Source organism: Acipenser ruthenus, chromosome 3 (assembly GCF_902713425.1).
Source record: "Acipenser ruthenus chromosome 3, fAciRut3.2 maternal haplotype, whole genome shotgun sequence".
Classification (NCBI taxonomy): Eukaryota; Metazoa; Chordata; class Actinopteri; order Acipenseriformes; family Acipenseridae; genus Acipenser; species Acipenser ruthenus.
This window is the reverse complement of record NC_081191.1, coordinates 39835121-39860445: the sequence shown is the minus strand read 5'-3', so window position 1 is coordinate 39860445 and position 25325 is coordinate 39835121.

Sequence of the window (25325 nt, the reverse complement as noted above, 5' to 3'; positions counted from 1 at the left end):
TGTTTTGTTGTTTTGTTTAAATCTTTTGTTTTGTTTATTTGGTTAATTAAACACGCTGAGTGCAGTAGCATTCAGCTTCACCCGCCCATCCATTGTTTGGTTTCAGTTACTTCCTGGTCCGTGACGTCACCACACCTCACCACTGCGAGCCAGCCTGCCACACTGCCATAAAAGGACCACCCTATAAATTACTGAGAGCAGTTTGGTCTTATTGCCCATCCCCTCTGTCTCCCTCTCTTATTTTTGCCTTTTTGCTTTAGGTGTTCAGTGTTACTTCAACTTAATGGACTTAATTGGAGGGCCTATTGCACTTGTGACTGAAATCCGAATCAAAATTAAAAAGCCAGTTTGTTATCTAATGTTGCAAACTGTTAACCTGCTTGTTCCAAGAAATATACCTTTTCTTTTAGGCACACTATCAGGGAAGCTTTGCCTTACTTAAAACTGGGAACCTTGATGGAGCACTTCAGTATTTTTATCAGGGCTTGGATTGTATAACGCCTGATTGGGGCTTTGATTGTGGACTTAATTGTTGGTCTCGTCACAGCTAATGAAACGTGGAATGGTATTATTCATCCATTTTCCTTACTTTCAGTGTACTTATAATGAAACAGATTAGAGCTGTTGCAAGTTACACTCACAGTTGGTTGATTTTTTGGAACAATACATTGCCTAACATTTACAAAGTGTTCTTTGTTCAAGATTTACCATTTTAAAAGATATAATCTTTTGAACGCAGTAGGGATTCAAGGAAATGCATGCACATGGGTTGGGGAGTGGTTAACAGGTAGAAAACAGAAAGTACTGATTAGAGGAGAAACCTCGAAATGGAGTGAGGTAACCAGTGGTGTACCACAGGGATCAGTATTAGGTCCTCTGCTATTCCTAATCTACATTAATGATTTAGACTCTGATATAGTAAGCAAACTCGTTAAATTTGCAGACGACACAAAAATAGGAGGAGTGGCAGACACTGTTGAAGCAGCAACGGTCATTCAAAATGATCTGGACAGCATTCAAAATTGGGCAGACACATGGCAAATGAAATTTAATAGAGAAAAATGTAAAGTATTGCATGCGGGCAATAAAAATGTGCATTATAAATATCATATGGGAGATAGTGAAATTGAAGAAGGGAACTATGAAAAAGACCTAGGAGTTTATGTTGACTCAGAAATGTCTTCATCTAGACAATGTGGGGAAGCTATAAAAAAGGCTAACAAGATGCTTGGATATATTGTGAGAAGTGTTGAATTTAAATCAAGGGAAGTAATGTTAAAACTCTACAATGCATTAGTAAGACCTCACCTAGAATATTGTGTTCAGTTCTGGTCACCTCGTTACAAAAAGGATATTGCTGCTCTAGAAAGAGTGCAAAGAAGAGCAACCAGAATTATCCCAGGTTTAAAAGGCATGTCGTATGCAGACAGGCTAAAAGAATTGAATCTATTCAGTCTTGAACAAAGAAGACTACGCGGCGATCTGATTCAAACATTCAAAATCCTAAAAGGTATAGACAATGTCAACCCGGGGGACTTCTTTGACTTGAAAAAAGAAAAAAGGACCAGGGGTCATAAATGGAGATTAGATAATGGGGCATTCAGAACAGAAAATAGGAGGCACTTTTTTACACAGAGAATTGTGAGGGTCTGGAACCAACTCCCCAGTAATGTTGTTGAAGCTGACACCCTGGGATCCTTCAAGAAGCTGCTTGATGAGATTCTGGGATCAATAAGCTACTAACAACCAAATGAGCAAGATGGGCTGAATGGCCTCCTCTCGTTTGTAAACTTTCTTACGTTCTTATGTTCTTAATAATTCTATTATATGCAAATGTTGTGTTCTTTTACTGTTTTTGCCATCTTTAATTTGTTTTTATTAATGTCTTTTTCCTTTAAGTGGGTGTTTTTTGTCAGGTTCTTAGACCAGTGTTACCCAAAAGATACAGCACTGACATATGGAAACTCATTATTGAAAAAATAACCAGGAAAAACCTATGGCTGGTAAGTCTTGACATTAAAATTCTACAGTAATGCAGTTATCTTTTGTTACTACTAGGCTTGATTATTGTAATGTGCTTCTATCTGGAGTCTGCATGAGAGTTTTAAACAAGTTGCAATATGTGCAGAATTCTGCTGCTCGTGTTTTAACCCATCCTGCATCTCGGGAACATATTACACCTGTGCTTTTTAAATGACATTGGCTCCCAATATGATACAGGGTGGACTTTAAGATCATGCTCCTCACATACAAGTTGCTCCATGGATCTGCAACCGGGTATCTGCGCAACTTGTTTCATGTTTAACAACAGGTTACCGCTGTTATTCAAGTGGCTTGTAAGTCATGGTGCCAGCATAGGGAGTATTGGTGATTTCTCACTTCATGCGATTATGGAACTGTCAATCAAACCAAGTGAGTAGATTTCAGCTTCAAGCTTAATGGGCCATATGTATGTTCTGTTGGGATGCACTTTTTTGATTTACCAAGCCAGCTTCTGATTAACTCCAAAAAAAGGCTTAATTATTTTAACATTGCATCTTTTAAATCAAGGTGAAAGCGAGTGTCACAAGTGACGAATTTTAATGGGTTCCTGGGTGTTTATTTTGTATATTTTAAATTGTGTGGAATCTGCTCCTCTTAAACCCCTGCTGTTTTTTTTGCTGTGTTGATTCATGGACAGGGTGCTGTTCTGCCTAGCAACAGGAAGCCCCGCCTGGTTAGTGCCACGGCCAATGGCGCTCCAGGTGGGACTATATAAGGCAGGGAGTTGAGACAGGAAGCAGAGACGTGGAGGCAGGAAACAGAAGACTGGATGGGGCAACAGGATTGCGTGCAGGCAGAAGCGTATAGCCTTGGAGGAATCATTTTGGGAAATCGACTGTTTGTTGGATTATTTTTCTTCTGGCTGGAACGCTGCTGAGGGAACTGGCCAGAGTTTCAATCATTGGATCCAACGGGTTTTGAAAAACTATTTTTTTTTAAATTATTCTTATCTTTTTCTGCGGGACAGTATAGGACGGAAGGCTGTATTTTGTGGCTGTTATTATATGTGATAACCAACATAACTATCTTATCTAAACAAAAAAAACAAAACAAAGGGATTCACATTCAGGTTTTTTTGTTACTTTATTGTTGATTTAATTTGGACATTTTAATTTTTTCTGTTTTCTTTTGTTCACTCGCTTTTGTTATTGGATTGTTTCTGGAACAACATACGGGTTATTGGTTGGTGTCCTAGCTTTTGGACACCTGGGTTTTTCTCCCCACGGATCTGGGAGAGGGGTTATATTTTGAATTCTATCCGTGCTGAAAGAAGGGATTAAGAAGAAAGGATTACTTGTGTTATCGTTTACACAGACGTACCCGGGCCGTGCAGGTATCGACAGTTGGGGAAATGCTGCAGAGTGCAGCAACTTTATTTTGTAGTTTTGTTAATGTTTTATTTTCTCTTTTTCTGTGTACCTGCTGTTTTTGATTATTATGCGAGTGTCTATATAGTCGCCCTCTGTTACCATTGCTGGTATAGGTGAATGGCGGACCCACAGTGCCACCTGCCAGTGAAAAATAAATAGTGCACCCGAGTGGTGTTAATAACTCCAACTTTCTGTCTCCTGTGTCCGTGAATTTCCTACGCTTTCACAATGACCTACAGATCTCAACTGGTAGTACCATCAGGCGAATCAAATTAGACCCAAATTTTAAAATGAGTGTCCAAAATAAATAAAGTACTACAATCATTATTGCAGCGGATCATGTTAAATAATTTGAAAGCCAAATATATACTAAGTAGTATGAGGAGAAAAATACATTAAAAGCACAGCAGGACAAAAACAGAAATAAAATAAATATGTCAGTAATTTCTGACACTTCACATTTAGTCTCTGGATATATTGTCCAGCTACAGATCCATCCCTAGCTTGGCGCTGTCTGTCAATTCCAACAAATTCCGTGGATGCAGAGAGAGCTATGTCTAAATATGGACAGGTATTTACACCGCAGAGACAGGGAATGAAGAAAAACAGCATTTCAGAATAGTGTTTGAGTTACTGTTGCATACAACAATGTTTAGAAACTGAACAGTGTTTTTTTTTTTAATAATAACAGAAACGCAACAATCATAGAGCGATCCTCTGGATTTCAGTTTTATTTCTTTTAGCGTTTCTACTTTGTTAGTCACGTGCTTTTGTTAACTTCAGGGATTTAAATGTTTATATTTTGCCATTTTTAACTACATGTTCATACTTTGTTACACCACCATGAAATTTAAGATTTAAATAGCTGAAACTGTGAAATTTAAGATTTATTAAATGTTATGAACATTAAATTTATGAAAATGTACCGTGAATTTGATAGCGAACTAGCTATAGGTAAACAGCTGCATCCTGATAACATTTGATTGCAGCTAGACCATCGTATTGAGTTTGAACTGGGGTTCATCCTGTGGATATTGGAAATAAACCCATTGTACACATTTATTCCAATGATCCAATGCTAAAAGCATAACCTTTGAAGAAGCAGTTGCACGTTTTGCTCAGTTCTGTATTGCGGATAATAAGAAGCACATTCAACATTTGCTCGACATTCCAGAAGTGCATCCCCTCATGCAGCACCTTTCCACACGTTCAGGTTGGACTTTTTTGATTTCTGCATGAATACGAGGCAGCACTGTTTGAGAAACTGTCTTCATATTTGGTATAAAACTGTATTCTGTGATTCAGTCAAACTCCATTACAGGTGTTGTCCAGAAAGAAATTACAGAAATTTGAATGGCTCAAACCTCTTTATGTCATAATCATTTTACTGTATGATCCAACGTATAAGCCCTAAAATGTCACAACATTGAAACCAATTGTTCAGTGATATGTACTTTTCTCCTTTCACTAGATGGCAGCATCTAGCATTAGTGCCACCTATTGTAGACTTAGCAGGCAAACTAAGGCAAGTGTCCCCTTTGGAACAAACAAAACACTTCTGGTAGGTTTTGTATTATTTGTCCAGCTGTTTTTTTCGCAGCCAAGTGAATGAAATGTAATGATATTGTTTGCTGCTACACGTTTAATAAGTTACCTTTTTAAATTATATATAAATATATCCAGGGCTTGATGTGGAGTTTGTGTTGCAATGTATGTTTCCTATATTAAATAAAGGAGCAAGAAAAACTGCAAAAACAAGCAACTATTGGATCATGTAAAAACTAGATTTAATTGTGACCATTGAACAGGTCATAAAGACCTGTATGCTGTCCCATCCTAAATTCTCTCTCTCTCTCTCTCTCTCTCTCTCTCTCTCTCTCTCTCTCTCTCTCTCTCGTGTGTGCTCAGGGTGGCAGTGCCTGCATCTCATTGTCTTACTTCACATACTACTGTCAGACATTACCCGGGGTGCAAAAGGTCAATAGATCTTGTCCTCCCACATTAAATGTCTACTGTTTAGCTTTCCAGCTCTTAACATAATATGCTAACTTTTTCTGTGAAACTTTTCTCCAGTAAAAATGTGTGATTGGATTTTTTCCTACTGAACAATTTCAAACTTGAGTTTTACTGTACAGATTGCTTATGTGTACATTTGAAATAACCATTAGTAGAATTAAGTATGTTTAATTAAATGAAAAATACAAATAGCCATGAAAAACTATTGGTTGTTGTAAAAGGCAGACCAGTCTGGGACCAGCTTTAATTGCACATCTTAATGACACATTATAAACCTTGTGGATCACCTTAGACCAGTGGTTCCCAACCTGTGGTTAGCGAACAACTCCCAACATTTGGTTACGCAATTCTTGCAAGATCCAATTTCTACACAATCACACATTGTGCTACTACAATATGTATTACTAAGCAGCACAACAAACAGCTTTAACCACGTGATATATAATTATAAGATATGTATATAGCCTACATTTTCCCTCTAATGTTAAAACCACAGTTTTAGTGCTTTTCACTTTCAACCATATATGTGCTACAGTTTTGCCAGGGGTATAGGAATACAGTATATCATTATTTCAATACATTTTTGGAGAGGTTAGCTGCATATAATAACAGAAGTTAATATGAAACAAAAAGATGAGGCTATATTTGTAGTTTGACTTGTGAACTGTACCGTAGTGTGAATGACCAATTTCAGCTCCATGTTATTATATGGGTTTATTCAGCCAGGTTTAGTATCTCACAAGACCGTATGCCAAAAGGAAATTCTGTTAACACTACTTCTGGAAATAATGTGTACAGTCTGTTCTTGACACTGTCATATTTAACCAAAATTCCATGAATCCTATCTACTGCGTGCCACCAATCCCGTTTCAGCGCACCAGAAGTGGTATGTAACATCCTGTACACTCCAATCATAGTAACATCCTGTACACTCCAATCATAGTTACATTTTTCAAATTGCTTCCCACCCACCTCGTCTTCGTATTCCAGTGTGTTTTTTATATGTACATCGAGCAAAGTTGGCGATCAGTGAGTGCAATAAATTGCGTTAGAAACTAATAGATTAATTTGCTACAAAAGGTAACGGTTAATTTTTGTAATCGCATTTTTGTAATTTGCACTTTTATATGAGAGAAAATCGATGTCATTTTTGTTTCGTTAGTGTCACAAATCAGTGAGACATGCTTTTTTATTACTGTGGCAGAACAGAGGCTCTGCAGGTGTGTGTATGATAACTTTGCATATTAATCCCCTACATTTTATCTTTATTACGGGATTGTGCCAGGATAGGGAGAGGGGTGGTGTAATTACAAAAACAAACACAGTCTGACACCAGAAGTAATGACATGACATGCACTTTATCCCCTCTGTTTCCTGGTGTCCACTGACAGATGGGTATTATCATCCATTAATAATAAATACTCTGGGTGAAATGAACCAGCAAAGAGCCACACAAAAGGATGATGTCCTTGTACCATTGCCTGGTTTCTAACATATTTGAGAAAAATAGTTTGAGTCAATTTTACTTTCATGTTCTCTCCAGAACATGAAAGCCCCTCCTCCAAAATGTAACAGTTCTGCAACACATCACTCTGTACTGTATATTATCTGTGTACCCTCCATAAATACTTGACTAAATAAGATGGATAAAGTGGTTGAACTCCCTCTACTGAACTTCCTCAGAGACCAGTTAATTCTTTAGCCAAAAGCAGGAGATGTTGTATACTTAAAACAATCTGGATGCTCTTCAATAGGAAAGTAACACTCATGGTATTCCATCCCATTTGAAAAAGTCAACATTATTACATTTTTTTACATTTTACATGTCTAGATCCTGAGATAATTTATGTTGAGCACATTTCTATTTTTTGCCCACTGTCCTTAATGAGCCATGGTAACATATCGATCCTTGCACTTCCATTAGTTGATGTCCAGGAGGTGAGTACAGTAAAGTAAAAAATTGGAAACTCACCACAAACTTGGCAACTTTATTTCTCAGGGTAAGCATACCAGGGCAGGGTTGTATGCAGTTCTCAAAACAGATCAACACCCTTTTTGCAGTCTGTGTCTGTGGAATTCAAGGTTTCAAATCAGTAGTTTTCACCTAAAGAGTAAGCAGCTTCAAATGTAATTTTCTTTTATTTATTTTTTAAATTCTACTGGGCTCTGTTATACATGTTATACATGTTTTTCTCTAAATCTGCCTCTTGTCTATAAGGGTAGGTGACATTTGGCCACGTTACATGAGTGTTTGCTTTTCTCGAGACATCTGTTTCTTGTGAAATAAACGTGGACATGGTGCCTTTTTGTGTTTACATGTAAAGCATCTCATTTCTTTTTAGAACGCCTACTTTTCCTCGAACGCGAAGCAAATGAAGGAGAGGGGGAGGGGTGGCAAATCCGAGTGATGGTTGAACAGGCGTTTGGGCTATTGCAAGGGAGGGGGCGGATACTACTGAAGCGTACTGAAGTGAACCACGAGCTTGTTCTCCAAATTATTACAGCCTGTTGTATCCTGCACAATCTGTGCCAGGACCGTAAGGAGGTGCTCAGGCAAGCAGAGGAACAGCTTCCTCAGCCTCCAGCAAGAATTATAAAACAGCGATATGAAGAGGGTCCTGCTATTAGAGATGCACGGCTATCTTGATTTTTGTAACCCAATGGTGTACTTTTATTTTGTATCATATCTTTGTTTCATTAGCTTGTTTTGTATCTCTTTATTATTATTATTATTATTATTATTATTATTATTATTATTATTATTATTATTATTATTATTATTATTATTATTTATTTCTTAGCAGATGCCCTTATCCAGGGCGACTTACAGTCGTAAACAAAAATACATTTCAAGAATGACAGTACAAGTATTAATACAATTAAGAGCAAGATAAAATTCAATGACTTTGGTTCTAGCAAGTACAAGTATATGACAAAATATGATTAAAAAACGGAGCAGATAACAGTGTCAGTGATAGTTACATCAGGATATAATTAAATACAAAATACTACAGATTAAATGACACTTGACAGATTACAGTACTCTAAAGTACAGGATTAAATGCAGTAAAATAGGGAGCAGATAAGAGCAAGTAAAGTGCATTTAATGAAGAGTGATAAGTGTCCAGAAGGAAAAGAGGAGTTCTACAGGTGCTGTCTGAAGAGGTGAGTCTTGAGGAGGCGCCGGAAGATGGTCAGGGACTGGGCAGTCCTGACATCTGTAGGAAGGTCATTTCACCACTGCGGGGCGAGGGTGGAGAAGGAGCGGGCTCTGGAGGCAGGTGAGCGTAGAGGAGGTACAGCCAGTCTAGCATCCTCATTTGTGTCGTACTTGTATGACTGCTTCTGCTTAATAGAATTGGAATATTGAGTAGTATTGCTGATTCCCAAGAAATAAGTAGCAAAAATTCCACACCACATTTTATTTTGAGAGTGGGTTAAACAATGTTCGTATTGTGCATTGTATCAAGCTGCCTCATCATATCCTCTTCCCTTATGGATATTAACAACCGAGCCTCTTCATTGCTCCAACGGACGTAAGTGGAGGATAGACACAGGTTTTGCTCAGAAATAAGTAACGAGGAAAAATTGCATTGGAGTATAGTTATACACATTTAAACATAGTATTTAGTAGTACTTTACAATAAAGACATTTTGACAGTTGTTTGGAATGCTATTTGCAAGTGTATTCTGAAGTACTGTACAGTAGCTGTAACCACCTGAATTCACAAGCCCGCGATGCAGTTTATCAAACATTTTTAGTAATAGAAACTTGGTAAATACAATCTGTATGATACTTTACAAACACATTTAGATCCGTGTATGATTAGCATTATACAAAGTTCTACGGAAGATGGAGAAAAAAGTGGGGTTATCGCAACATCAATCTGATAAAGGAAATACTGCAAACAATTTCCCTTAATTTCCCTGCTGCCATCTTTGGACCATGGTAACTTACGTATTCCTATGTGACTTTTATAGCAGCTTTAGGAAAGCACTTAAATGAGTTAATTTACATTTTCACGAGAAACTCGTGTTTCCACGTGTAAGTGATTTATTGTGTTGTGATTTCACAAGCTTTTCCTGGAATCTCACAAGAAATGGAGACTTTCACAGGAAAATACTGTAGTGTTCTGCGCAGGCAGGCAGGGTAAAAGGAGACAACACCCTGAAATCAGTTCCAAATCTTTTATTTCGGGACGCTAATCTCTAGCACCCACTCAGAGACCACTGCTTCTCTGCTTTCTAGAACGCAACCAAATCAGGACAGCAACAACACCTACATAATCGGCAGTGCGGTGCACTTTTATACCATAGCCCACACGCACAGGTTACATTTACACATAGATACAGAGACAGAGTTATACAAGCAACGGCGGGAAATACAGAACGGAAAGGGAACACAATACAGGAACACAATACAGCGGGAATTACAGTACGCAAACACAGTAGGAACACAGTACAAAACATAATTGAACATAATTGCACGGACGTCTTGGGCTATCCTGTCTTTCTCTCCGTGATTACTTTTTTTTTTTTTACAAATAAAAATGCTACCACAGAACAGCAAACAGACTTCAGAAACAGTTGGTGAAAATGCTGAAAATGATTTTCGCTGATGAAAATAAGATCGCATTGACAGTGCTGTCTATTTATGTCTTGAATTACTCCTCTTGTTTATTTATATTTGTTTATTTTTAGAATGGCAACAAACACTGCACTGCAGGCTGCTGGTCCTCTATTTAGTATTTGCCGACCAAGATAGCGAGCCTGAAAGTTGTAATCCTCAGGACAGTTTAGCTAACGAAATAGGAAGAGATATCTTTAAAGGTACAGTATTCTTATTCTTTATGGTCACACTTTCTGTTAGAACCTTTCCAATCTGTAATTTACACTCATTCTACTTTTAACAAAAAAAATAAATAATAAAGTTTAGCAAGCATTTAAATCACTGTTCCCATGTTGTACATTTTTTTGGGTAACTGCAGAAAATAATGATCAGACTTGTGAATGAATATTAGGCTCTGACAAGCTCATACTGTCCAGACTGTAACATCCCAATTCTTCAGTGTGTGGAACTTTTTGTGTTGAAAACAAAAAAAAAGGCCAATTAATGACTCAAGTGTGTCATTGTTAGATAAACTAATAATTTTATTCATTAATTTATTTATTTGTACTGAATGAAGTATGAATTATATTATAATAGGGGTCTCTACAACATTTAGTTTTTGGGTTGTACAGTGAAAACATTATTGTATTTATTCAATGTATTGTATATAGTTCATTAAATTATACATGTCAAAATTATTATATTTATACTTTTAAATATGCATCTATGGTCTCCCTATATATTAATCTGAACAACTTGCATTGTTTAAATATTTATTGTTGTTGTTGTTGTTGTTGTTTTGTTTCTAATTTTTGTGAATCAAAAATAAATAATTCCTTACTGGAATCAATTGTATCTTGAACTGACTTGTTTTAAAGCTTGAAAAAACATAGTACCGGTAAGTTAATGCTTAGCAGATCCTCAGTAAGAAAGTGTGACAATAGAAAACAGCATTTCTTTTTAAATTATTTAAATTATTTTTAATAATATATGGTTGATGAACAGAACGGGCTAAATCTAGGAATGACAAACAAGCAAGAGTATTTATGCACTACATTGTGGAGTAGAAAGATAAAAATAAAAGGTGCAAAGTTCCTGTCAGTGATGTCAGATGGTTCAACCGATAGCACTGTCATAGAAGAGGAGCTAGTATATGTATGATTCTGCCAGACAGGGCTGGTGACTGTGCAGTTTGTATGCATGCAGTCTGTGGAGAGGGCAGATGCCCAGCACATCTCAGAAGCTATATATTCACTCATGAGGCAGATTGTTTCAGACCCTGTTGAGACTGCTCATCAGTGTTGCTTGTTTTTGCATTATCTTTTGTTGTCGTTGCCTCCCAGAACAATGTTGGCCGGTAAAATGTCTGTGTGGCAGGTGCACAGTTTTATTTTACTTTCGGCAGATGGCGCTGTGGCACTGAGTAGGAACGCTACCAGCAATGGTATAACATTCCTTCTCTTTTCTCTTTAATGACAGTCCCAGCGCACTTGCGGGTGCTTGAAATAATGAAAACAGAATGCACAAAGAAAAAGGGAAAATAAAACACTGTAATAAAACTACAAAATAAAGTTGCTGCATCCTACAGCTTACCACAACCGTCGCTACCCAGAGCGGCTCTGGTTTCAGCTATTGTTGTTCCTCACTATACTTTTGGGGTTGCCCAACCTTCTCCAGCTATCTATACACATCCCAGTCGGGAACGTTAAAGTAAATACAATAATTTAGCCGCGTTTGCCTTTTCGGTCTCTTTTCTCCAGACCCTGATGTTCTTTCTCCAGGTGGTTTATTCGGGTTCTCCTATGAGGACAGGGCAGAGGAACAACAAAACATTACTTTTATAGGTCAAGTGACCCCCCAAGGCCTGCCTCCCAACCACTCAGAGAGAGGGAGAGACACCACACCCTCACCCAACCTCGTGTCACTGCCATGATTGACAGGCAGACCATACAGGGCTCCTGAGCTCCTCCTGCAGGATCATGCATGTGTCAGACAGCCAGCACAGATCTCATCCTGTTACAGTGCCTTTAAAGTTACAGGGACATGGTGTGTGTCTTTAAAGTTGCTGGATCCTATGTGACCTTTATGGGTTTATGCTGTTTAAAATTGAAAACAGGAGCCCTTCACAGGACTTGTATCCTGAATGAAGAACAGATGCTGATCTCTGGCTCTACAGAAATCCTTGGAAACCCTTGCTGAGCTTACACTGGTACACGTTGGCGTACAAAAGAGAAGTGCTTAGCTTTCCATTGCTCTATACTAAATCGCACTTGCAGTGAGTGAGATTATTTGATCTTGACCCTGTCTTTCTACATCTACATCTCATCTCGAGGAGAGATAAAGAGAAATCAAAATGAAAAAGAAAAGGAAAATGCTTTCATTGTGTTTGGGATTTCTGGTGAAGAACGTATTAATAATCTGATTGCAGAGATTACTGCCACCTGCTTCAGCTTTATCTGCAATTGCTCGATTGTGCAGCCCCCATACAATGCTGTTAATGTGTTGTCTTGTACCACTCATAGACATGAACTCGGTTCAGATGCTTTTCCTAATGTCTTGTTCTTTTTCCAGCATTAGTGATAACATTTACTAGAAGGATTAAAGTGGGGATTGGGGCGAAATTGCAGACTATAAATTGTGAAAAATAAGTAGCTTTTTGTGTAGTATTAATACTTTCTGATTTTCTGGGAGGAAAGAGATATTTTGTGAACAAGTATCTGTGTTAGCTTTTGGAACCAGCAATGCAACTAAACTATTTATCTATTTAGTATTTGGTCTGTCCTTAGCTTGTTAAAAGATTAATAACCAACCAATAAACTATATTGCCTGTTTCTAGTATTGTCAACATTATCATTCATACCCCTATTGTTGTGCCGAATCAATTTTTGTTCTTCACTTTAAAAATGTTTTATTAAAATTTTCAACCAACAGTACCAGCATGAAGACAGACCACACAATGTAAGTAGTAGCTCTACAAGTGATAAGATAACAGAAAACATCAGTTTAAACTTGAACAATTTGCATATCCCTAAATTTTTATTATTATTATTTGTTTACTTAGCAGACGCCTTTATCCAAGGCGACTTACAGAGACTCGGGTGTGTGAACTATGCATCAGCTGCAGAGTCACTTACAATTACGTCTCACCCGAAAGACGGAGCACAAGGAGGTTAAGTGACTTGCACAGGGTCACACAATGAGTCAGTGGCTGAGGTGGGATTTGAACCGGGGACCTTCTGGTTACAAGCCCTTTTCTTTAACCACTGGACCACACAGCCTCCTGAAAAAGCTAGCAAAAAACAACACAGATCTCTGGCAAAATGTCTGGTTGCTGCATGAGGTGTTTCAATGAGGGAAGAAGATTCATCAGAAGGATTTCAAAGGAATTTTTCATAACTTTAAATGCTAGTGTCTGCTTATTAAAATGGTCTGATTGCACTAGCAGATGGACATGGAATTCATTCAACTGACTTAGACACTGGCCACAATTTAGATCATTAAAAAGGGGCCAGTTGTGTTCCAAGGTTATGAAAACTCTTTCAACGATTTAAGCCAGGGATTTCTTGGCTCATGGCACCCCATGACATTAGTCATCTCGACTGAGGACCCCCACCGGAATTTTTTATTTTGATACCTTTAGTGAGAGAGGTAGTTTGTTTGTACTGGTAGAAATACCATTGCTTTAACTGTCATTTCTCTGACCTTTGAGAAACCGCTCTGTAGTCCAGGGGTTTGGTGCAGGACTACATCCCCCAGAATGCCACGGGAGTGAGCTAGGATGAGTTACACCTGGTTCTAATGTAATGAGGGACACCTGCCTGGGGTTTAGCAGGCAGTTATTTAAAGCAGGTCAAAATGTTTGGTCTTGTTCTCTGTGAAGGCTAAGGCCTGGAGGAAGCCTGTGGGGACAGGCTGATTAAAAAAATAAAATAAAAAGGTAATTTTGATACTTGATAAGTATATGTGCTGTGTTACTGGTAAACGGCTCAGCCGCCAGGTTTTCTTAGCTAGGACTTGTGAGAAGTTTAGTTAAGCACTCCATGGTGGAGTGAGAGTTTTGTTTTGTTGTTTTTGTTTCTGTTTGTAAAATAAACCAATAAGTTTCAATCTACCTGTGTTTCGAGTACTGTTCCTTACACAAGAAGACAATGTTGAAGGTCGTGAAAGTGGCAAAGCACACCCCACTTTGCTACATCAGTTGTATGCTGTCTGACTGCAAATGCAACATAAACCTGCCTGTAAAGATAAAGCAGGGGGATATTTTATTTATATAGAACTTCTACCGAAACCATACATTGGCAATCACCCTTACAATCACCCCCCTTTGATTTATAACGGTACACACTTTTAGCGAGGGCACAAGCTGATGTCAATGTTACATTTGAAATAACTCCAAGCACCTAACAGCAGCAGTGTACATGATTTGACCCGCCCCCCAGGATGGAGAACATTGCTTTGTCAGGCTCATTTGGGAGACATTTTTGTATGTGTTACGGGCAGCCCAACTGAGCCCCAAGTTTGGGAACCCTTAATTTGAACAATGGTGGTATTTAGATCTGCTGCTGTTTAGACCAATCGAATAGTCCCCACCGTCTCATTGGGAAACTTCTAAATGCTTTTTTTGCTTTACAGTGCTGGGTGGTAAGAACAGGGAAAACATCAAAGATGTGTTTGTTCAAGAGTTGAACAAAAACAAAGCTGTTAGGGATCCTAGATGGGGCTTTTACAATTCTGTATGTATGAGGAGATAAAACATATGCAAGAACAAAGAAACTAACCTCTAGTGACACTTATATAAAAAGGCCATTGAACATGTCGGGGCATTACAGACACTGTGGTGTTGTATAGGTTTTACCTATCGCAGTTCAGAAACATGCATATTCATTTACTTCCGTTCTACTATAGCAGTGATGCAGTATATTATAATTGTAACTTCATTTGCTTGAATATAATTGTTTTGATAATCCTTGAATTTAAAAATATGCTAAATATTTTTAATGAGCAAGACATCTCACAAGTAGAATGGTGCATTTGTTTTCTATTTTATCCCAAAAAATGCTTTTCCTGAGTGGTGACTGACAAGACAGGAACACTATTCAATGCAATGCTGTACTTGGCAGTTCTGAGCCAGAAACCCGTTTTTGAGGGTAAAATGAAGAGATAATGCCATATCCAGTCATCCTTGCATCCTTGTTTTTAAAGAGGAGACAGTTTTCTATTCAGGGATACCAAGATATTTAGTGATAAAGTTGTCTGAGTGAAGTTATCCGGCAACAAACTCCCCATCCCCAGTTGTACAGCTTTCCTAGAAAAAGGGGTACCATTCTACTTGTAACCACTTTATATAATACGCAATTTCTAGCACTTTAACAAATAATCTTTACCAAAAAACAAACTTATTTCATTTCAAGTATTGGTTCAAGATTTTTATTTGCACCTCTACTTCAGTATTTCATGTTTCCTCCTTTAGATTTGATTCTGGTTCTCAGACATTTATGATAATTCTTAACCAGTACGTTACATCTTGTTGGTGAATTCTGGGCCCCGTTTTACACATTTCCTTAACCTCAGACAGATTTTCCAGATCAGTCCAAAGTATTTCTATTGGATTGAGATCTGGTGATTGTGAAAGCTGTTCCAGAACTTTTATCTTTGTTTTCTTTAAGAACTCCAGAGTTGACTTAGCCATATGCTTTGGGTTGTTTTCATGTTAGAAAATAAACTGTCTGCCAATCAGCCTACTAGCAGATGGTATCATTGTACTTCGTAGAATGTTTTCATACATGGCTCCATTAATTAAATATTCAATCACATCAATGTCTCCAGTCCCTGAACTGCTAAAACACCCCCATGTTTAACTTTATGTATAATGTTTTCTTCAATGAAGGCTTTCCCTTTTTTCTCTCCAGTGTAGAGCTACTTATTCAATGTCGGAGTCAAAATAAAACAGCATTTGAATCAAAGTATTGTGTATTTCCTAAAAATATAGTACAGGGAAAATACTAGTATACTAAAAATCGTGTATACATCAGTAAAAACCAAGGTTTAGTAAAATTCTGAAATATTTTGGTAAAATTTGGAATAAACCAGAATTGCGGAACATTAAGTATACGACACTGGCGCATGCCAGTGACAATTACATATTTCATTATTAAACTGACAGGACTGCTAATGTGTTTTTTGATGAGCCACCCCCACTACTCACAGCTCAACTATCTTACTCAATTCTGACATTTGAAATGGATGGTTTCTTACCATTGTGAAAGTCTCTTTGTGATAAAATGTCGCTTCCTCTGAAGGGGTCAGAACAATCCTCTTTTAAAATGTTTAGTCTCTGTGTTCCTACGATGCTCAGAGCATGTAGATGAATAATACAATGGCACACAGTGCCTAATATACACACCACTGATGAAGTATTCCAGTTGCCTGGCTGCACAGTACCATCCCTAAGCACTCAACACCAGAGCAAATATTCTGGGAGGCCCCTGAGGGCTAAAGAAAAGAGGGAGCAGGATCTGTTTGCTAAGAGAACTTTGCGCAGAGGGCTGAATGTTGTTTCCTAGGTGTTGCTGCTGATTTTTAAAAATGTATTCTTTTTTTTTAATTTTGACTTTCAGTGTTGGATTATCTTGGAAAAAATATCTTGATGTTCGATGGCTTGCTTTTGATGTCCCTTGCCAATCATCTCCTTCAAAATAAAGCCTGAAGAAATGAACCAGAAAGGATTGCATTGTGGGGACCCAGAAGGTACGGTGACTTGTTTGTAAAACATTAAGCTTCTTTGCAAGAGTTTGCCCCAGTGCACAGTGTATATTGTTTTGTCTTCTTCTAGTAATACATATATGTTAATGCTTGAAAACTAGAAATAAACAGCCCAGAACCCGGAATGCACCAAAGCTGTTTCATTTAAGAGCAAGTATGAGTTGGATGCGATATGATCAAAACAAAGATCGGTAATACAAGCAAGATAATTTATAAATTAAATTGGGTCAAGTACACATAATGCACCCAAAATACAGGAATTATAATACTGTAAACCACCTTTCTAAGCAACATTCTTTTTGACACTTGAGCATCATTGATTATTTGTGTTTGTAAACAGAAGGTGGCTGATTTTTATTCATGCATTTTTTATCAATTTGTTGCAACGTTGCCCGACTACATTTTTTAGCACTGAAAATATAGTTATTTAACAACCTAACAGGAAAATACATGATGTTTAAATATCTGTTTTTCTTCAATTTAATAAAGCTACATATTTTACGTTACCTATGTGTTGACTCTTTTTATTTTTTTTCACATAGATCTCTGTTGTTTTATTTGTGTTAAAAGAAATTGAAAGGTAAAAGGCATTTGAATGGCCTTTTCTTACTTACTTCTTACTACCAGCGTGGATCCATTGCCCATAAACACAAACTCCTACTAAAAGCGCAATTGTAAGTCCCGCAGTCGGTCTCCTACGAGTTGGTTAGGTTCAGGGAACAGGTTTTCTGGATTTTTTTTTCCCCACAAAGCTGACACAGTGAAAGTATCCTGAGTCGGTGTGCTGTTGGACTGCAGTTTGAGCCAGACGACAGTGAAACTCTTTCCAGTCAAGTCCTTGATATCACATGACTAAAGGTGGGTATTGGAACAGTCTTGCATCTCCAACTGAAACTAATAATAATAATAATAATAATAATAATAATAATAATAATAATAATAATAATAATACTATATGCTTATGTAATACTGTTAAATGCTGCACTGTTAAAAGATACTATATTTATATGGTAAATTTACCTTAATATTGACTTAATAAAATTGTATTTGTATTTTAATTCTAGTGTATATTTCTGTATTATTATGTACATCATTTTTTTAAAGTATTTGACACCAATATTGAACAGCTTTTACCATAATTTAAAAAACTGAAAAAAACATGTCATTAAAATTTACCATAATATATATATATATATATATATATATATATATATATATATATATACTGTATATATATATATATATATATATTTTTTTTTTTTTTACAGTGTAGCTTTCTTCATTTGGTTTTACTGTGCCTTCACCCTTTTAGGATTGCAGTCCTTCGGAGTGGTTCTTATTGCAATTACTCAAATCATGTGTTTTTTAAGTTTTTGATACATCTGTGTTAGTCTCTAACCTTTCTGCCTTTTTTTATGCTTTATCATATTTCCCTGTGCTTTACATTCTTGATTTACTTTACCATGGTGTACCCACTGTGCAGTTTTACAAGGTCCTGGAGTAAAAGCTGATTAAATCTGTCCCACAGACCTGCAGGAAATTGTCATATTCTTAGTCTACTTCATGTCTTTTCTTTCTCCTTTATGACAGCTCAGCACTCTAACATGCTCATATTAAAAGGCTCTCACAGTTTTAAGTCCCAGTTGCAGACAGATTGAGGGCTATTTACTGGTGTTGCCGCATTGTAAGTGTATACTCATAGGGACCCATTATCCTTGATAGCTGCGAATCAATAGGTAGCTGTGCTTATGTCTGAACAGGTGAGGGTGTGGAGAGTTGTTTGGGGATGGCAACAGAATCCAAAGTACTTGTATCAATAACAGACACTAGCAGTTGTAGTGGTTGTACTGTTTACAAGGAACCATGTAAGGAAAATCCTGAAAAACATTATTTTATTTGTCCAAAATGACAAATTAATATATTTTAAAAAGTATGCACCTAGCTATTTTACCAATCTCCTTAACACAAACTTCTTCATGGCCATCATTGCAAGTGTACATGAAACAGCACTATCACAAATAGAGAATTATTGGCATATAATGCATTTTCTATAAATATAACTAGGGCTTCTAGTTTTCGGGTTTTATTTTTGGTCACGTGATGTCCCTTTAAACATATTTTGAGCTGATTCGCTTTCTTAATCAAACACTAATTCTTTTTACCCTCATATCTTGATTGAGTTAACAAACGACATGCATTGATCTCACCTGATTCTATTTGAACCTGCATTTCATTCTGGCTCTAATCGTCGATTTCAGCTTCTTAATTTCCATTGTGTTAGTTTCTAGTGAAAAATGTAGGACTTTCAACAGGGCTGTCAACATGGTCTACCAGTGAATTAACCAAATAGTGAATTGTTGAATGGTAAATATTGAGGGAGTGTTGTACTCTGTAAAATGTACTGTAAAATGATGAGTTCCACATAATAATATAAAAGATATATTACTATAATATATTTTATACAAATGAAGAAATGTATAGTTTATTATCCTGACTACAGTGACAGTGAGATAGTGGAGGCAGCAAGTATGTCACGCTTTATAGTTTTACATACATAGAACCACATATCCAATTGTGATAAAAGGGCATTCTAAATAGCACAGCTTCTGGAGATGAGATCCCTTACTAGGTCACCACTGTTTTTTGCAAATTAGATTGCCAGCTTCCAAGCTATTTAGCCTATATGTTTTTAATTATTAGATATGCCTGTTTAAGTTATTGACATAGCAAGCATTTTATTTGTAAAAAGAAACGTAGCATTTGAATTCTACCCAGTGTTAATACATATTAAAAAACGTTAGTGAACACAATTATCAAGCTTTTTATCCTTCTTTGTGTGTACTTGACTTGTTTGATGGAGCTTTGAAGGTTACTGTATAATGCACCTTTTGTGTGTCTGTTTTGATTTTAGTGAGAAGGTTTATTACAAAGAAGCAATTAAAATGTCATTGAGCTCCCCTCAGAGGCAGCAAACAATGAAAGTAGTCCAATGAAACAAACTGTCATAACATTTCAAAGAGGTGTATAATTAGAAAATGGTGCTTATATTCATTTATCCATTGTTACCATTTTGTATCACATTCTTACAACTTTAATGAAAGTCTGCTGATTAAGTAAAGAGCTTGTATTAAATGTAAGACAACAACTTAGCTGAATTAATAGCATGCACCATAATAAAATGCGATCTTATTGGTGAGCCAATTTCATTAGCTCAACCAATCAGAGATCCACACAGTATGGTGGCAACCATTCAGAATCCAAACATCCTTCATGTGTGTCACCTACATTATAATACTGCTTCTCAGTATTCATTACATTGTTAGATGCTTTTTGAGTCTTCTAATTGAGTACTTTCAAACTGGATACAGTATAAGTATCAGTTATGCAGAAATATTAGACATTAAGAATAAACAGCTGTGTATTTAATATAAATCTATAAAAAAAAAAAACATGACAATGATATTCTGTGTACACCCCAATGTAAATAATGATGTTTATTGGGGAAAAATATCTGAAAAAACTGGAAAATGTAATTGAGGACAAGAAGGCTGTCTAAAATATGTACCATGGTAATCTGGAATCTGAATGGACATCTATATTTAAGCCTGGCAAGGATGTCAATGTATCAGCTTCTGAATATTAGTAAATAATTGAACACTGCTGAGATAGTGCCTCATCATTCTGGACTTCAGAAATTCAAGATCTGGGTCAATGAGTTTCTACGTTATCAGTCATGTCACTGTATCTGATAGGGAGATCTGTGTCACAGTTACCGTCAGTAGACTTAGCTTGCCCTGCCAAGTTCTACAAACTGGTGTCTAGTAGGAGCTTTATATTATTATTCTGAAACCCATAGGGCTGTCCGTTATTCAGATGAACAAATACAATCGGCTAATTTCTGACTTTAAATATAACTATGATTATTATATAATAGTAGCTTTGAAAACATCACAAGATAGAAATGATTGATGTGCTTCCAGATCATTTCCAGCAATGATGACACAATGGATTTTAAACAAAAGCTCAGGTGTTTCTATGGTAAATATGGATGTTTACAAAATCTTTTACTAGGATATTCTTCTCATGCTTATTTGAATTGTGTATTATGGCTTACACTGTGGTTCATTACCATGATTTACCATCGTTTACTGTTGGGAACTTCATAATGATCTTCTAAAACTCAAAATGTCCTTTTTCAAAAACTAAACACTGTATCAACTTTGCATATGTATGAAAAGTAAGGGTACTTAGTGCAAGGGTACTTCTGTACGTAATTTTTCTTTTAATGAGGTATTTCCATTGATGTGCTAAAATGTTAATACCATTCCTCATGGTTGTGGATCCCTTCCTAATTAAAAAATAAATAGAAAAATACCTGGAATTTGTGCATTGTTGTGGGAAGATACTTGTTGGACACTTAAGACTGATGAGTCCTTACTCTGTATGGTTGCCAAGCAGCATTCAAACCATCCTGGAAAGTCTTGAAAGGGGTTTTGGTTCTTCACATTGCTCTACATTGTTCTTGCCTCGGGTGTCTGTTGCCAGGTTCTTCCTTAACCATGTGCTTTGCAATGGTCGTATTGAGCAGGTAGATGGTTAAGTTGCTCTTTAGGGCTAGCGCTTTTGGCTCCACCCACAGGGCTAAAGCATCTTTCCTGCTGATCTTGAATCCAGCCAGTGTGCTTGAGCTCTTCAATTGATCTCTTTGCACAGAGCGGGAGTCTGAACTGCCACTGTCTGAGTGATTCTCTGGCTCCATCACTGAAACAAAGTTAGGTGATTCAAAGTTTGGTGACTTGTGTGAATGTAATTGTTATTGTTTTGCTGTTGTTGCTGCAATGTCTGCTTTACATGAAGGGTGCCCCAGTACAACCTCAAGCCCCAACTGGAGACAATCTGGTGAGTAGAAATTTACTCAGGTGCTTCAGTTCTGTATATAGAACAAGGCATGTGTCAAATAGGAGCTACTTTTTTGTGTTTTGTAATTAAATTTAATGGAACTATATTGGAAGCATAAATAAATGTTACTAATACATTCCTTGTAATTAATTTGTCACTTATCATCAGACCAAGGTCTTCTTTGTTTTATTCCAGTACAGCTCTCTCATAACCTGGATTCTATTTTTTCCATTCCTTTAATATTATTATTTGTTTATTTAGCAGACGCCTTTATACAAGGCGACTTAATATAGTAGATATGAGTTTGCATCATTTTTATTCAAAGATTATTTTTTGCACTTTTACATTTTTATTTATTGCAATGCTGTTTTGAGTTAAAATCTAAGTTTGTCATTCCATTTTTATATTTTTTTGGATCAATTTGCAGAATCAAAGAGTTCTTAGAATATTCCTGAAGTATTTAGTTAATTCCATATTGCTGAACTTCCGGGTAAACAGTTCATTTTAAGAACCTTTCCGTCACAATTATGTGTGAACTCTAAAAATGTACCCAGAGTATTATTCTCTATGAACAGAGAAACAGGGTATTGCATAGAGCAACAAAATACTGTACTGAACCAAGTTAATCTTTTTATGAGCATTGTCATGTACAAACCATGTAATCGCTTACAGATATTCCTGATTTAGTCTGATATAGTTTGAACTATGTACACAGAGTGAGTTTAATTGACTTTGTTGTTTCTAGTGTCAATGGAACAATTTTTCAGGTTCCTACTGTATACTTTGTAGGAAATGCTGCAATATAAATCTTTTATTTGCTACTAAAACGGACCTAGATTATTTGAGTTTATTCACATACTTCATCCATAACTTAAAAACACAGAAGGTACTTGTCTAAATGTTTGTCTACTTGACATTATTTAAATATATGCATAATCATTATTGCGGTGCCCCCTTCTTTAATTATTACTATGATTTATCATGATTAACCATGTTTTTTACAATGCTTTACCATCTTACATGTATGTTCGTCTTTAGCATGCTTTCACTATGATTTTACAATGCTTTATGCACTTTACTATGCTTACTCTTATATCTTACTGTGTAAGAGTTAACTGTAAATAATACAATGTTGCGTTTAAATGTAGGTAAGTTCTAGATTCTATTCATTTGACCTAAACAGTGGCAGATCTAAATAAAACTGCTGAGATCATTCAAATTTGTGTACAGGTTATGAAAATCAAATCCAATGCAAGGAAGGATCCAATTAAGTGAGCTAAATTGGTCATCCAAAAGCAATTGTTCTAGAAAAAAAAACATGACTATTGCTATTAGATTATCTTTTATGTTATTGCCGTTAATGATAGTAATTACTGCACCATGATAGTAATTACTGATAGTAATTACTGCACCACCTGAATCAATCAACCATTTTTTTTTCACTGTAATAGGCAAGGGCCATCTCCCCATATTACTATAATCAATTTTTATTATGTTCAAATGCGTTCAGTTTATTAGTTATATAGTTAGTCCCACAGCTAATAGCTACTCTCAAATCTCAATTGTTTCCATACAGTTTAAACTGCCGTGTAAGTTAATGGCTTGAGGTAAAAAAAAAAAAAATGGGAGGAAACTGTAATGAGGGCTTTATCCCAAATGAACACTTGCATGCATTTTTAAATAAATATAACATTCTACTTGGCTGTATATGTGTCCCCATAACTGAAGATGTCTTTGGGGAATGTATATAAGATTGACTGTCAACAAGTATTCTAATAAAGTAAATGATTGGAGACACACATTTAGCTATATTTTAATAGAACTTGACTGTGGGCCTAACTTTCCTGACACGTTGGCAGCAAAGCTAATTTTATAATCCTGCTCAGGTCGGCCTAAACTACTCCTGCATGAATGCCTTTTTCTGATGTATGCTGTAAACCAATACCAGAGATCAGATTTGTGTCTTTCCATCTCAGTTCACATGAGGCTATCAGTTACAGGGACCCTCTCTCTCTCAGCAGCTCTGCGCCACTAAATAATTTAAAGTACACGAGGTAAGACAGGATAATTCCACAGAACTCTTGTATTGCACAACCACGGCCAAACATTAAGGGGCTGATGTAAGGATAGGCGCAGTGCAAACAAATGCGGCTGCAAAATCCAAATTGCCTAGCGGCCAGGTAATTATTTAGCACTCCAGCCTATGTAAGCTTAACAGCAATGCAAATAATGAGCTGCAATCATGATAATGAGGGTTGCAATGAGAGCTTCCTGTGCATCAGGCTATTTAGCGGCTGCACGTGCAGCCCAGAAGTGACTGAGTTAGGAGTACAGAGAGCAGTAGGTGCTGTATTTGTGGAGCATGAAAATCAAACCAAACAAGAACATATATCAGAGGAAGTCCTCTTGGTGCACAGAAAATAAAATAAAAGTTTACTGAGGAGGAACTGAGAGTCCTTGCGGCTGAGGTCACTCAGCATGAAATTGAGTTATTTGGAAAAGCCTCAGCCTACATCCGTTATGCTACCAAAGAGGCCATATGGTCCTCTATAGTGGAGAAAGTCAATGCTGTCGGTGATCCCTGCCCAATTCCATGCTCTTTTCTTCATTTGAATACATTTCAATATCATTTAAATGGATTAATGATGGCAAAGTGCTAATTTGATAGCGAGTATAGAACGGCAGGTGAAAACCATTTTAAGTACATCATATTTTTAGTGGCCACTAAGTCCCTCTTTTTACGGCCGCTAAACACGGTTTGTGCGTGCAGAAACGCAGATTTTGGCCGCAATATACATCAACCCCTAAGTGTCATAATTCTCATTGGTAGATATTTACACAGGACATCTCTTTCAGTATGGATGTTTGTTTTGGTGACACTTTGCAATAAGTAACTGTTTATGGTAAATCAAGGGCACTGCTACCCTTTTACTTGTACAGACGTCAAATTTATTATGAATTAAGAAGAAAATTAGAATAGCAAATGCGCTACTATATTATTCTTTTTAAAATGTTTTAATAATTACACAGTTGTCTAGTCTTCTGTGCTCTCTACTTTACCAGAATTCTGATCCTGTCCGGAAGGTAGTTTCAGGTGTAAAGCAGTTGTAGCTAACAAAATCATTCCATTAATCTTACCTGTTTGCACCTCCAGGTGGTTGGTTAATGACAGGAAAGAAGGCATAGAAGAGGTGGGAGCAATGTCACTCTTCAGGTGAAATGACCAAGGTAGTGCAACACTTCCTGAAAGCATAGCTTTATTTAGTTCAGTGTAGTACCAGATTTGAAAGTGATTTTGAGACCTATTCTCTTGGTTTAAGCAGTGCTTTGACAAATGAGAACAAACTTATTTCTGTAAAAGACTTTGAAGTACAAACTTGAATAAATTAAAACGGGATTTTAAACAGCCCTGAAACTGAATAGGGCTCCCAGTCTCACTTTGTGATGTACTCAACAGCTAGTTAGAAGTACAGAAATGTGATTCAAGAAAATCTAGTAAATGTAACTGTCTTCACTCTGAACCATGGCATTTACAGTGAAAACAATCATGTTTCTGTAAACTAGCAGTCACTGAAATTCCCAGCAGTAGGTTCCCCTAGGCATTCTTGAGCTTGGGGCTCTTTAGC